At 42.4% G+C, this 16771-nt stretch overlaps 1 pseudogene; it reads left to right on the top strand.

Annotated features, from left to right (window-relative positions):
- The window catches only part of LOC139583175 (glutamate receptor ionotropic, kainate 2-like), a 198807-nt pseudogene that overhangs the window by 74996 nt on the left and 107040 nt on the right, over positions 1 to 16771 (top strand).

The raw sequence follows: 16771 nt of genomic DNA, 5'->3' as shown, positions 1-16771 counted from the left end.
CCTTGAAAGCGGCAGCTCTAGCCTTTAGCTTGATATTGATGTTGCCTTCAATCCATGGCTTCTGGTTGGAATATGTACACTACTGTTCAAAAGTATGGGGCCACTTAGAAACGTCCTTTTTAAAGAAAAGCACATTTTTTGTCCATTAAAATAACATAAATTGATCAGTAATACAATTGTTAATGTTGTAAATGACTATTGTAGCTGGAAACTGATGATTTTTTATGGAATATCTACATAGGCGTACAGAGGCCCATTATCAGCACCCATCACTCCTGTGTTACAATGGCACCTTGTGTTAGCTAATCCAAGTTTATCATTTTAAAAGGCTAATTGACATTAGAAGACCCTTTTGCAATCAATGTTAGCACAGCTGAAACTGATTTAAAGAAGCAATAAAACTGGCCTTCTTTAAACTAGTTGAGTATCTGGAGCATTAGCATTTGTGGGTTTGACTACAGGCTCAAAATGGCTAGAAACAAATAACTTTCTTCTGAAACTCATCAGTCCATTCTTGTTCTGAGAAATTAAGGTGTGATGGTGTGGGGGTGCTTTGCTGATGACACTTTCTGTGATTTATTTACAATTCAAGGCACACTTAACCAGCATAGCTACCACAGCATTCTGCAGCGATACGCCATCCCATCTGGTTTGAGCTTAGTGGGACTATCATTTGTTTTTCAATAGGACAATGACCCAAAACACACCTCCAGGCTGTGTAAGGTCTATTTGACCAAGAAGGAGAGTGATGGAGTGCTGCATCAGATGACCTGGCCTCCACGATCACCCGACCTCAACCCAATTGAGATGGTTTGGGATGAATTGGACCGCAGAGTGAAGGAAAAGCAGCCCACAAGTGCTCAGTATATGTGGGAACTCCTTCAATACTTTTGTAATGCATTCCTCATGAAGCTGGTTGAGGGAATGCCAAGAGTCTGCATAGCCGTAATCAAGGCAAAGGGTGGCTCTGCCCCACCTGCTCTGAATGACGGGTCGCCACTGCATGAGAGCCAGTTTCATCATAGCGCTTGAGGGTTTTTGCGACTGCACTTGAAGAAACTTTAACATTTCTTGATATCTTCCGCATTGACTGATATGCATGTTTTAATGTAATGATGGATTTTTGTTTATTTTTGCTTATTTGAGCTGTTCTTGCCATAATATGGACTTGGTCTTTTACCAAATAGGGCTATTTCATTATACCATCCCTACCTTGTCTCAACACAACTGATTGGCTCAAACACATTGAGAAGGAAAGAAATTCCACAAATGTACTTTTAACAAGGCACACCTGTTAATTGAAATGCATTCCAGGTGACTACCTCGTGAAGCTGGTTGAGAGAATGCCAAGAGTGTGCAAAGCTGTCATCAAGGCAAAGGGTGGCTACTTTGAAGAATCTCAAAATAAAATATATTTTGACTTATTCTATAATATAAAAAATAGTTAAGAAAAACCCTGAAATGAGTAGGTGTGTCCAAACTGTTGACTTGTACTTTATATAAAAATAATAATTAAATATCAAGCATGAATCAGGCTATTTTTTATTTTAGGATCTTTTCGCTTTGGATATGGCGCCGTATCGGTACAGCGGAGTCAACCTGACGGGTTTCAGGATCCTAAACACTGAAAACTCTCAGGTGTCATCGATCATCGAGAAGTGGTCCATGGAACGCCTTCAAGCCCCACCCAAAGCGGACTCAGGCCTCCTGGACGGATTCATGACGGTACGGTTGAAACTGCTTATGGCTCTGTTATGCTGTGCATGCACAAACATGTTTTATTGCGGTACTTAATCAAATTATATTGCTACATTAATGGGATATTTCTAGTACAAACACTTTGTAAAGCCATTGTGTATGGAATGGTCAGTTTATATGCAATGTGAAATATGAAAATATAAGGAAAGAGTTACTTTTATGGGTAACAGGGCAGGATAGCCAGGGCTTTAGTCCAGGTGAGAGGCTCTCTGGGAGGGCACCAAAGCTGGGCAGTAATCCCGTCTGGAGCTTTGGGGCTGAAGCTCCTGGGTCTAAATGCTCTCTAATGAGATGATTTGGATGGTAATGGACGTTTATCTGCACTCCTTCACTCGCCTCCTCTCTCGCTCTATCCGCTGGGAACCCTGCCAAAATATGACAATCTGTCAGTGTAAGGAGAGAGAGAGAGAGCAAATTGGACGGTAATGATGGGCTCTACTTTTTTTTATCTCGGTGTGCCATCCAAAAAGCCAGCAACGATGAGGTAATTTGAAAGTGAAAAAAAAAGAAGTGGAGCCCAGGCATGGTCATTCAAGGTCCTTCTCTGTATTTATTTGTCTGAAACCGCCAATGACTTAATTTTCGCTAGCATGATATGAAGACCCTGGGGAGATGTATGCCTGTGTTTTTCTGTTTGGTATCTCTTTCCTCTGTCTGGGTATAGGACGGCAGTAAATCCATGGTGAATCTTGAGAGGTACAGAAGCAGAAAGCAGTAACACAGTGTGAGAAACTGAAATGTATGCTTTGTGAATTGGAATTTAGTCTTACCCTTATCTTGCTTACTTGCTTATGGTTGCGCAATATGATATCATGCCATACTGTTTTCCATGGAAGCTGCAACCCCTAAACTAGAGCAGATGCATGTCAAACACTGTCTGTATGCTTATTCAAAGCAAAGACACTGTAGGCTCTATAAGTATCCTTTCAATCTTATTATCCAATGCACAGTAAGCTGCGTTCATTCGGGTAGGAATCTGCTCTGATGTCTTGCCAGAGAAAGACCCATTGCCACATAAGGAAGCATACCACCCCTAAAGCAATTCCCCTAGGCTTATAAACAAGATAAAAACAACAACGCTGTTATTGATGTATGCAAGGATTAAAGTTGCCACACCTATTTCGAGTAATTCCTATCCTAGAGCAAAAACTCTTGTTCAGGTTCATTCTCGAAGGCTAACGTAGGCTGCTAATACATATTCAGCAATTGAGGGTTGGAACATTGTGGTAATTTCCACGTGTAGCAGAGAAATAACACAAAAATAGGGCACTATTAGCCCATACAAATGCATTGAATAACAGATTCACTACATGGAACACTAGACAGTCCCCCAAAAAATCTCAACAAAGTTTGTTCTGAAGTGTTTTTTATTAATTTTTTTATTTCACCTTTATTTAACCAGGTAGGCAAATTGAGAACACGTTCTCATTTACAATTGCGACCTGGCCAAGATAAAGCAAAGCAGTTCGACACATACAACAACACATAGTTACACATGGAGTAAAACAAACATACAGTCAATAATACAGTGAAAAATAAGTCTATATACAATGTGAGCAAGTGAGGTGAGATAAGGGAGGTGAAGGCAAACAAAATATATAAAATATATAAATAAATAAAAATATAAAAAAGGCCATGGTGGCGAAGTAAATACAATATAGCAAGTAAAAAAAACACTGGAATGGTTGGTTTGCAGTGGAAGAAAGTGTAAAGTAGAGATAGAAATAATGGGGTGCAAAGGAGCAAAATAAATAAATAAATACAGTAGGTAAAGAGGTAGTTGTTTGGGCTAAATTATAGATGGGCTATGTACAGGTGCAGTAATCTATGAGCTGCTCTGACGGCGTCTGTCCTATATCTGAGAGATATAAGAAAGATCTGGATTCTTTGTTTTATTTTTTACATGTATTTAACCCCTTATGTTTTTGTACTCTAAAAACAGTCTCCATATATATTTCCATACATTTTTTCAACTGTTACCGGGGCACCTTCAGACGAGTCTTGTGAGTTCCATGGTAGTCCTAGAGCAAAACAACCAACATGTTCGAGAGAGTCTTACCTTTCCACTGAGGGGTCATGTTAGTGTGTAGCCCAAACTGCTACAGACAGAAGTTGGCAGATCGGCTGTACCGACTTCAGACGAGTCCCAAGACGCTTGTGGGGGTCGTAGAGCCAAACCGCTCGGACACTACATACGTTTTCGTGAGAAGACCGATTTTTGGGCTGTCGCATGGTCTGACAAACACTGCTCTGGATCGGTCACCTTCCACAGCAGATACAGAAGGCCAACATAAGTAGATGCGGTCTGTCACGCCCTGACCTTAGAGAGCCTTTTTATTTCTCTATTTGGTTAGGGCAGGGTGTGATTTGGGTGGGCATTCTAGGTTGTCTATTTCTTTGTTGGCCGGGTATGGTTCCCAATCAGAGGCAGCTGTCTATCGTTGTCTCTGATTGGGGATCATACTTAGGCAGCCCTTTTTCCCACCTTCAGGTGTGGGATCTGGTCTTTGTTTTGTGTGTAGTTGCTTTCGGCACTGCATATAGCTTTACGTTCGTTTTGTGTTTTTTTGGTGTCATTTAAAATAAAAGTCTAATGTTTGCCTACCACGCTGCACCTTGGTCTCCTTCTAACAACGGACGTAACACGGTCGATTGAGACACAGCCCGTTGAAAAAAACAGAGTATCTCGAGCTTAAACTGACGGATTTTGCTGGATCCAATCAAGTTGTAGAAACATCTCAAAGATGATCAATGGAAACAGGATGCACTTGAGCTCAATTTCGAGTCTCATAGGAAAATATCTGAATACTTATCCTGTTATGGCTGCAGCCCGACGCCGGTACACCTCTGACAACATCCAGCTCAAGTGCAGGGCGCGAAATTCAAAATCTATTTTTTTTTTTATATTTAACTTTCACACATTAACAAGTCCAATACAGCATTTGAAAGATAAACATCTTGTCAATCCAGCCAACATGTCCGATTTTTTAAATGTTTTACAGAGAAAACACCACATATATTTATGTTAGCTCACCACCAAATAAAAAAGAGACAGACATTTTTCACAGCACAAGTAGGATCCAAGTAGCATGCACAAGCCAACCTAACTAACCTAGAACCAACCTAAATAACCTAGAAAAAACTACCTCAGATGACAGTCCTATAACATGTTACACAATAAATCTATGTTTTGTTCAAAAAATTTGCATATTTTAGCTATAAATCAGTTTTACATTACTGCTACCATCATAGCTACAGTCAGAAATCGCACGGGAGTAGCCAGAGAAAATACAGACACCAACGTCAACTACTAATTACACATCAGAAAACATTTCAGAGAAATATATGGTGGATAGCTAATGAAAGACAAAGATCTTGTGAATAAAGCCAATATTTCAGATTTTTTAAATGTTTTACAGCGAAAACACCACATATATTTATGTTAGCTCACCACCAAATACAAAAGACAGACAGACATTTTTCACAGCAACGGTAGCATGCAAGTAGCATGCACAAAGCTAACCAAACTAACCTAGAACCAACCTAAATAACCTAGAACCAACCTAAATAACCTAGAAAAAACTCCCTCAGATGACAGTCCTATAACATGTTACACAATAAATCTATGTTTTGTTCGAAAAATTTGCATATTTTAGCTATAAATCAGTTTTACATTACTGCTACCATCTTAGCCACCATCATAGCTACAGTCAGAAATCGCACGGCAGTAGCCAGAGAAAATACAGACACCAACGTCAACTACTAATTACACATCAGAAAACATTTCAGAAAAATATATGGTGGATAGCTAATGAAAGAGAAAGATCTTGTGAATACAGACAATATTTCCGATTTCTGAAGTGTTTTACAGCGAAAACACAATATATCGTTATATTAGCTTACTACAATAGCTAACACACAGCAGCATTGATTCTAGTCAAACGCTAGCGATAGCACAGTTCGACAGATATATGAAAAAGCATCCCAAATTGGGTCCTTATCTTTGTTGATTTTCCATCAGAATGTTCTCCAAAGGGTCCTTTGTTCAGAACCGTCTTCATTTGGACCCAGAACGAACGATGTCCCTCTTGAATTAGCAAGCACACTGGCCATGCCGTGCTAACCTCTCCGTCTTGACAAAATTCTTGCGTCGCATCACGTCTAAAGTCCAGAATAAATTTCAATAATATAATTAAAGTATATTGAAAAAACATACTTTAGGATGATATTGTGACATGTATCAAATAAAATCGAAGCCGGAGGTCATATTCACCTATAACGAGGGTTTTCCAGGAGCGCAGTCCAGTTCCTACTTCGCGCCCAGAAAAAAAAATAAAGTGCGCACTTCTCACTCCAAGATGTTGTTTTCAGTCCCTGACAGAGATAATCAAGTCATTTCTTCTCTCACTTCCGCATGACACCCAGGGGAAGGCGTGTGACGTGTTTCTACAGTCCTAAGTGCCAAGGCCTTTTATAGAGAGTATCTTGAAGAGAGACATAGCTTCTTGGAAATTTCACTTCCGGATAGAAAATGGGCTGTAAAAAGAGTTATGTTTCACTTAGAGAAATAATTAAACCTGTTTTAGAAACTAGACAGTGTTTTCTATCCAATAGTAATAATAATATGCATATTGTACGAGCAAGAATTGAGTACGAGGCCGTTTGAAATGGCCACCTCTTTCCAGGTTACTCACTGCTGATACTCACTGCTGATATTTGAGCCATAACAGGTTATAAATTAGTTTTTTTATTATTAATACATTTACAAACATTTCTAAAAAACTGTTTTTGCTTTGTCATTAACAGCTATAGTACCAATAGCATCCGCCATGGCAGTAGGGGGGCGGTAAATCCCAGCAACAAATAAATGTGTATTCTGGTTTATGGACACCTTTACAATCAGGAGCTCAAATTTCTTGGGAACGGAAATATTTAAAGATTAAATTAGATTTGACATATATGGCCACTCCCCTTTCTGTAATCTGTCACATTATAATAATGTACTTCAATGTCTTTATCAGAGACATAATAATTTAACCATGTTTCTGAGAGAGACAACATGTCAGAACATGAATCCTGTACCCAAATGTCAATTGTGTCCGTTTTTTAAATCATACTTTGCACATTTAGGTGCATTAGCCCAACCTCCCGACAAGATTTAAAGTCAGAGGGGATATTCAGCTCATTCCCATCAGAGTTAACAGGCATAGGGTCATCTGCAGCTATTTGTTGAGTGAGCTGAGACTTGTCCAAGTTCCCTGGCCAACCACGTGAGAGCAGAGCAGACTGAGCATTTGACAGACCTCCCTCAAGTAGCTGGATACAGGGACTGGGGCGGGAACTGGGAGAGCAGTGTTGGCAGAGCTCAGTCCACCTGGATGAAGCTCCCGCCAAAGGAGTGGAACTGCTGCAGGGGACCAATGCTCTATTCTGGGTGTGCAAAGGAGGCCTTGGTGTTGTTTCTGTTGCGGGGTTTGGGGGCTGCCATTGGGGGCAGGAGTGTCCGAGGCCTGCCATGGGGATGAGAGTAGGGAGGGTAACCGAAACTAGCCTGGGAGGGAGGATGTGGGGAGAATTGAGGAGGGTGGTGTGAAGAGCACTGTGGCGAAGCTCCAAACTCTCAGTATATGAGGGCTGATTATGAGAATGATACATGGTATGGACTGCATCATGTGGTGCACTACCCTCAACAGGGTAGTGGTCGATGGTGCGTAGAGCTGGGCTGAGTTGAAGTGGGCCTGGTCTATTAGAGCTGTGCTGTGATGGGCCGGGTCTGGTAGAAATGTGCTTGATGGGCCGGTCTGGCAGAGCTGTGCTAAGGCGGGCCTGGTCTGGTAGAGATTTGCTGTGATGGACCGGGTCTGGTTGATGATCTACACTGATTGAAGTTGATTTAACGGTGGACATCAATAAGTGATCATTGCTTTCACCTGGAACCCTAGACCCACTCCAGTTCGCATACCGCCCCAACAGATCCACAGATGAGGCAATCTCAATTGCACTCCACAGTGCCCTTTCCCACCTGGACAAAACAAACACCTATAGTACCAGTCAAAAGTTTGGACACCGCTACTCATTCCAAGGTTTTTCTTTATTTTTACACATTTCTACATTGTGGAATAATAGTGAAGACATCAAAACTATAAAATAACACATATGGAATCATGTAGTAAAAAAAAATGTAGTAAAAAGGATTTGCCAGTAGATTGCCGACTTGATTCATGATGATGACTGCTAGCTAAGATATTGAAAGTATGATGTTGACATGATCAGTCCAATCAAAGCTACCGTACATATAACGTGATTAGACGTCATTTTATCTGTGGCCAATGACCTTGAGCCTTCTCGGAAGGGCACTTGTAATATAAATCTATGGCAGAACCCAAAGGGCTGACATGTTGGATGTCTATCCTTACTAAGGACTTAAACTTGGTGATGACATAGTGTCCCCATGAGTGACAGAACACTGAGCCAATCACGGCGCAATGATCCTATTTTCTGCTGGCTCGCCCACCACCACAGAAAGCACTGAGTTAGGCTAAAACACCTGCATTTTGGAGCTGCCTCACTCAAGAAAACCAAAAAAGAGAACGTGTTTGTATCCGGCTTTAATAACTCAATGATATATATTTTTCTACATTGTTTGCAAACTTATATGTGACACGTATTAATGCCAAAATAACATGCAAAACAGGCAAGCCCCAAAAATATATATATTTTATTGCTAAAAATGTGGGGCTCAAAACAGCCCTGAATGACGGGTCGCCTGAATGACGGGTCGCCACTGATCTTTACTATTTATATTTTTGACAACTTTTACGTTTACTCCACTACATTCCTAAAGAAAATAATGTAATTTGTACTCCATACATTTTCCCTGACACCCAAAAGTACTCATTACATTTTGAATGCTTAGCAGGACAGGAAAATTGTCGAATTCATGCACTTATCAAGAGAACGTCCCTGGTCATACTTACTGCCTCTGATCTGGCAGGCTCACTAAAAACAAATGCTTTGTTTGTAAATTGAACTGTGGCCCTGGCTATCTGTAAATAAAAAAATAAAAAATCGTGTTGTCTGATTTGCTTAATATAAGGCATTTTAAATGATTTATACTTTTACTTTTGATACTTAAGTACATTTACAACCAAATAATTTTAGACTTTTACTCAAATAGTATTTTACTAGGTGACTTTTACTTTTACTTGAGTCATTTTCTTATAAGTTATCTTTAGAAGAAAATAAGGGTACTTTTTCCACCATTGGTTGGAATTTCTGTTGATTCCTTACTCATTGTTAGAAACAAGTATATGAATCATATAAATTAAAATGGCCAGTTTGGGCGCGATCATTTAGCTTAATTTCTCAGAGATTTTTATTTTTTTTTACAAAATGATGTTGCAGGAATACTAATCTTATCTGTTTCTGACTACAGAAAGTTTTCTTTCTCCAGCAATTATTTTGACAATTCTTGCACATATGCACGACCACACGGTAATGGTAATCACACACCATAATATACACACAACATTTAATAAGACACAACAACAATACTGCTCTATCCAACCCAAATCCAAACCTTTCAAAAACATAAATATCTACCTATTTTTTTCTTTGTTCGGTCCTTGGAAATAACATCCTTTCAGTGTTATATATTTTTATTTCCAAAAGAAAAATAGGAATAGAATAGAATAGGATTGGAAAGGTGTTCTAAAATCAGTAGCACTTTCTAGTGTGTGGGCCAGTAGCCTTCTGCCATCTTGAATGAAATCAGTAAATTAGGAACGAACCGAAAGAAATGTGCAGAACAAGCTTATATGACCTTCCAAAGTATCCCTAGCATATCTTGTTCCATCTCCAGAATACAGTGTCCTTCACATTCTATTTCTATGGTCCGTCAAGCCTCCCTAGCGCTTCTCTATATCCAGTGACCAGGCAACAGTTTTGTAGCAGATGGTTGCCAGGACAACACCATCCCAGAGTCACCTTGTGGTGTCATGGCTGATTGATAGACTGAAACGGAATGAGGAGGACGTCTATAGTCGGTCTCAGTAAAACATGCAGGTATGCATGCAGTGTTTGGCTCGCTATACTGGCCCCTGAATTGATGCAGTATATACTGTATAATCACATTAATGCTGAGTTCCCTGGGTTAGTCCAACAGTGTGTAAATTAACTCTGTATAATAAACTGTATGTATACTGTGTGTTTTCCTCAGCCAGGACAAGAAACCCACACACAAAAGCGAATTAGAGCATACACACACACACACACACATTTTGTTTTGCAGATTGTCATGTTTCGATATTTATGTATGAATGCATAATAAGAGCAGGGATCATAATTACACCAACTCGTGTGTGTTGTGTGTGTGCGCTTGCATGTGTGTGTGTGTGTGTGTCCGTGTAAGTGCGTTGGTGCACATGCATGCAGGTAGGGATACGAATTAAACCAACTTGTATACGTGTGTATAATGAATTACGATGCCACATTATACTTCATCCTCCAGCGACTGTTAGTGTTCCTCAGTGCTCTCGACCCTAAAGTCTCAGTGTAGCTAAACAACACAGACATGTGCACCATGCTAACGAGGTGAAACGCTTAACAGGCTAAATGACTACAGTAAAACCACACCTGGCCACACCACACCTATAAAAACCTGTCAAAAAACGTTGTCAAATTTAGCACACACATACATTGCATTGGCCGATAACTGTAAAAATGTCGTATTGTCACAACACGATAGAGTATACATCCCTCCTTTTCGTGACTGTGTGTGCGTTCCAACAGAGTATAGAGATACTACAGCTATAGCGCCTCATCCAATGCATCCAGTACAGTAAACACAGATGGCAGGGAGGGAGGGAGGGAGGGAGGGAGGGAGGGAGGGAGGGCACTAGCTGGGGAGAACAAGCTCTCCTCCCAGTATTAACAAGCACTGCTGGGACCAGAGGAAAAGGAGGGAAGGAGAACCACCCACACAGTGAGAGATGGAGGAACCTGCTCTGTATGGCAGCCGCAGCTACAGCCACAGTCATGCTCTGATTAGCAGCGTTAACCTGAAACAAGCTGGAGGTTTGGTATGGAGGTAGATTTCTGAGAAAAAAATGCAAATTAATCCTCCATAGTTTTGTGAGGGAGGAGGAAGAGGAGGAGATGGGATATACTGGGTTTTACAACTACTCAATGCCGAGCAAGGGGAGATGTTCCCCCAGCACGAGGTGTCCTCGGGCGGGGAAGGACTTGGCACAGACCCTACCCTCCCTGGAACTTACATGACTAGTTTCTAGCTTCCATACTCTCCATCCTTCTGTGCAAGGCCCTGGGCCCTCATGCAGCAACAGTTTACTGAATGGGGAAATGTAACGGAGCACTCCGGTTGCCATGGCAACCCACGCTCCGTTGATCTGAGTCCGACCCAAGCCCACCATCTGTTAGGCTAGAAAACAAGCAACGGCTTTGCACACTGTGATGTGTGCTTTGGATCTTTTAGCTGGACTGGCGGGGTTCTTTGCGGTCATTACGGTTCCTGTGATGTGGCTCCTTTTAAAGCGAATGACTGTGGAGTGCAGACACACTCTGCCCTGTGCTGGGCGCCACCAGCTGGGCTTGGCAGAGCATCAACGCTATTAGCGGCACACGCACCTCACTCCAGAGAACCTTTGTGTGACAGAGAACACAGAGAGAGAGAGAGAGAGAGAGAAACCTTAGTCATCTTAGTATGCAGCACCAAGCAAATAGGTGTTAAAAAATAGAGTATCAGAGAAAATCCTAAGCATCACCCCTTGCTTCACAAACACAGACACACACACACACATACATAGACACACACATCTCAAAAAGAGTATATGAGGAGAGTCATCCTGCTTGTTTAAAGAAGAGTGGTCATGTGTGTTAGGTCTACAGCGACTGAAAAGTAACCAAAAGGTCCCTGTTTTGAATCCCCAAGCCGGCAAGGTGGAAACATCTGTTGTTCTGTAAGACGGTTCACCCCCAACAACCAACTGCTCCACGGTCGACAATGATGCGGATGTCGATTAAGGCAGCCTCCCGCACCTCTCTGATTCAAAGGGGTTGAGTTAAATGTGGAAGACATTTCGGTTGAATGCATTCAGTTGTGCAACTGAATGCATTCCCTTCTCTCACCACCCGTAGGAGCAGCCAGTGTTGTCATTGTCATGGACAGTGACTCTCTCATGGACTCTGACGAGTCCGACGTGAAGGATATACTGCTTTCCCGGGCCCAAATCCTCATCATTTGTGAGAAGAGAAGACAGAAGAAAAGGGGGCGGAGGTTGGGCTGCCTTCTGAGAATTCGTAGGTTCTATTGGCAAACATGCGATAATTGTAAAATAAAATCGATGACCTACGAGCAAGATTAAACTACCAAAGGGACATTAAAAACTGTAATATCTTATGTTTCACCGAGTCATGGCTGAACAACATGAATACCATACAGCTGGTGTGTTATACACTGTGTTGGCAGGATAGAACAGCAGCCTCTGGTATGACAAGGGGTGGCGGTCTTTGTATATTTGTAAACAACAGCTGGTGCACAATATCTAAGGAAGACTCAAGGTTTTGCTCGCCTGAGGTAGAGTATCTCATGATAAGCTGTAGACCGCACCATATACCTAGAGAGTTTTCATCTGTATTTTCCGTAGCTGTCTACATACCACCACAGACCGATGCTGGCACTAAGACCGCACTCAATGAGCTGTATATCGCCATAAGAAAACAGGAAAATGCTCATCCAGAGGCGCCGCTCCTAGTGGCCGGCGACTTTAATGCAGGGAAACTTAAATCCGTTTTACCAAATTTCTACCAGCAACCAGAGGGAAGAAATACTCTAGACCACCTTTACTCCATACACAGAGACACGTACAAAGCTCTCCCTCGCCCTCCATTTGGCAAATCTGACCATAATTCTATCCTCCTGATTCCTGCTTACAAGAAAAATTGAAGCAGGAAGCACCAGTGACTCGGTCAATAAAAAAGTGTTCAAATGAAACAGATATTAAGACTGTTTAGCTAGCACAGACTGGACTATGTTCAGGGATTCTTCCGATGGCATTGAGGAGGACACTACATCAGTTACTGGCTTCATCAATACGTGCACAGATGACTTCATCCCCATAGTGACTGTACGTACATACCCCAACCAGAAACCATGGATTACAGGCAACAGCTGCACTGAGTTAAAGGGTAGAGCTAACGCTATCAAGGAGCGGGAGAAATTCAGCTATGCCCTATGACGAACCATCAAACAGGCAAAGCGTCAATATAGGACTAAGATCGAATCGTACTACACCGGCTCTGAAGCTCGTCGGATGTTGCTCGCAAACTATTGCAGACTACAAAGAGGAGCACAGCCGAGAGCTGCCCAGTGACACGAGCCTACCAGACGAGCTAGAATACCTCTATGTTCGCTTCGAGGCAAGTAGCACTGAAACATGCATGAGAACATCAGCTGTTCCGGACTACTGTGTGAACACACTCTCCGCAGCCGATGTGAGTAAGACCTTTAAACAGGTCAACATTCACAAGGCCGCAGAGCCAGACGGATTACCAGGATGTGTACTCCGAACATGCGCTGACCAACTGGCAAGTGTCTCCACTGACATTTTCAACCTCTCCCTGTCTGAGTCTGTATTACAAACTTGTTTCAAGCAGACCACCATAGTCCATGTGCCCAAGAACACTAAGGTAACCTGCCTAAATGACTAACGACCTGCAGCACTCACACCTGTAGCCATGAAGTGCTTTGAAAGGCTGGTCATGGCTTACATCAACACCATTATCCCAGCAACCCTAGACCCACTCAAATTTGCATACCGCCCTAACAGATCCACAGATGATGCAATCTCTATTGCACTCCACACTGCCCTTTCCCACCTGGACAATAGGAACACCTATGTGAAAATGCTATTCATTGACTACAGCTCAGTGTTCAACACCATAGTGCCCTCAATGCTCATTACTAAGCTAAGGACCCTGGATTTCCTGACTGGCCGCCACCAGGTGGTAAGGGTAGGTAACAACACATCCGCTACGCGTCCTCAACAAGGGGGCCCCTCAGGGGTGTGTGCTCAGTCCCCTCCTGTATTCCCTGTTCACTCATGATTGCATGGCCAGGCACAATTCCAACACCATCATTAAGTTTACCGATGACACAACAGTGGTAGGCCTGATCACCGACAATGACGAGACAGCCTACAGGGAGGTGGTCAGAGACCTGGCCGTGTGGTGCCAGGATAACAACCTCTCCCTCAACGTGATCAAGACAAAGGAGATGATTGTGGACTATAGGAAAAGGAGGACTGAACACGCCCCCATTCTCATTGACAGGGCTGTAGTGGAGCAAGTTGAGAGCTTCAAGTTCCTTGGTGTCCACATCACCAACAAACTAACATGGTCCAAGCACATTAAGACAGTCGTGAAGAGGGCACGACAATGCCTATTCCTCCTCAGGAGACTGAAAAGATTTGGCATGGGTACTCTGATTCTCAAAAGGTTCTACAGCTGCACCATCAAGAGCATCCTGACTGATTGCATCACTGCCTGGTATGACAACTGCTCGGCTTCCGACCGCAATGCACTACATAGGGTAGTGCATACGGCCCAGTACATCACTGGGACCTGCCATCCAGGACCTCTATACCAGGCGGTGTCAGAGGAAGGCCCTAAAAATTGTCAAAGACTCCAGCCACCCTAGTCATAGACTGTTCTCTCTGCCACGGCATGGCAAGCGGTACCGGAGCACCAAGACTAGGTCCAAGAGGCTTCTAAACAGCTTCTACCCCTGAGCCATAATTCTCCTGAACATCTAATCAAATGGCTACCCAGACTATTTGCATTCCCCCCCCCCCCTTTACGCTGCTGCTACTCTCTGTTATTATCTATGCATAGTCACTTTAATAACTCTACCTACCTGTACATATTACCTCAATTACCTCAACTAACCGGTGCACCCGCACATTGACTCTGTACTTGTACCCCCTGTATATAGCCTCGCTATTGTTATTTTACTGCTGCTCTTTAATAATTTGTTACTTTTATTTGTTATTCGTATTTTTTAAACCTCATTGTTGGTTAAGGGCTTGTAAGTAAGCATTTCACTGTAAGTTCTACACCTGCTGTATTCGGCGCGTGTGACACATAAACATTTATTTGATTTGATTTAAGCACCTGCTAACTTCGCTAGGCTAGCATAGAAGGGAGGTTGCATGGTTAAATGCCCTCTTAATCAGAGACAGGCTGAGCAGCATGATGCTAATTGGACAAAGGCCGCGGAAGTGGGCATCGCTGCCAATAACACACTGTCCCCGGAAGGGACTGGAAACAAGCTCGGAAATCTGGCAAGCCCATTTGTCTAACTCAGTCGAATGAATGAACAAGCGAGCGAACGAACGAAAAAACACATGAGCTCTGTTCCTCAATGCCGATCTTCGATTCACTCTCCCTCACAAAGTGCTCTCCCTCTTCTTCTCTCTCTTTATCTCAGTCTATCAAAATGGATGACTTTATTCTCTTCCTTTTGCGCTCTTCCTTTCTGCCAGGTAACAGATTGTTTTTTTCCCTGGGTTGCTCAATGAAGGGGCTGCTTATCCTTGATTCCCTATGCATCATATCAGTAAGCAAAAGGGAATAGCAAATTTCAGGTGGCAAAAGCAAAGAACTAATTTGAGTAAGCAAAAGCGATGGGCTGCTCTGTTGTTACGGCATGTGGAAATGCAATGTGGTGAAGGGATTACGCAACAGAAAAGGAGATGGCATAGCCTTCTCATCCCCACGCTCTCACATTCAGCCTTGAGCTCAATTAAAAAGAGAGAGAGGATGGGGGAGAGAAAGAGAGTGGGAAGGAAGATAGAGACTGGGTAGAGAAAGAGAAAGGGAGAGAGAGGAGAAGAGAGAGAGAGCAAGAGAGATAGAAACAGGTAGTGAGAGAATGAAAGAGAGAATTAAGCAAAAGAAAGGGGGAGAAGAGAACAAGGGTGATTGTTGCCCCCCCCCCCCCAAAAAAAATACTTTCTGTCACTCCGGGGCTGTTTCCCGCCAAAACAATCTACCAGAGCCAGTGGAGAGAGAGCTCTCGTCTTCTCTCTTATCTGCTAACAGCCCTGAAACAGCTCTGACATTCTCCATAAATCACATTCATCATGAGATTTACGTCACATCAACGGTCTTTTGATGGTCAGAAAAACAGCAAGTACTGTATGTACTTAGAGAACCATCAAGTCTCAGCAAGGAAATGTCACATGACATGTTTGGAAATAGAATAGGGGTAGAAATAGATAAGACCTAGAGAATATTCTACTCTTTATATTTACTTACTATGTAATTATGATGTACTTACGAGAGAACCATCAAGTCTCTGCAAGGAAATGTACACTGTGACATGTTTAGAAATAACTATTCTAGAATAGACGTAGAAATTGATAACCTAGATAATATTTTTCTCATAACGAAGATTGTCAAGAAATGTCACTTTGTCACGGTCTAGAAATAAAAATAAAATATATACTGAGTATACAAAAGATTAAGAACACCTGCTCTTTCCATGACAAAGACTGACCAGGTGAATCCAGGTGAAAGCTATGATCCCTTATTGATGTCACTTGTTAAATCCACTTCAATCAGTGTAGATGAAGGAGAGGAGACGGGTCAAAGAATCATTGTTTAAATCCACTTCAATCAGTGTAGATGAAGGAGAGGAGACGGGTTAAAGAATCATTGTTTAAGTCTTGATACAACTAAAACATGGATTGTGTATGTGGGACATTCAGAGGGTGAATGGGCAAGACAAAAGATAGTAGGTTTGTGTCAAGAACTGCAGTGCCGCTGAGTTTTTCACACTCAACAGTTCCTTGTGTGTATCAACAATGGTCCACAACCCAAAAGGACATCCAGCCAACTTGACACAACTGTGGGAAGCATTGGAGTCAACATCGGCCAGCATCGATCAGCATCCCCGTGGAATGCTTTTGACTCCTTCTTTTTGAGTCCATGGCGG

This window comes from Salvelinus alpinus, chromosome 8, assembly GCF_045679555.1.
Source record: "Salvelinus alpinus chromosome 8, SLU_Salpinus.1, whole genome shotgun sequence".
In the NCBI taxonomy this organism is placed as follows: Eukaryota; Metazoa; Chordata; class Actinopteri; order Salmoniformes; family Salmonidae; genus Salvelinus; species Salvelinus alpinus.
The sequence above is the reverse complement of the archived record's forward strand: the minus strand, read 5'-3'. Positions and strand labels throughout refer to the sequence as shown.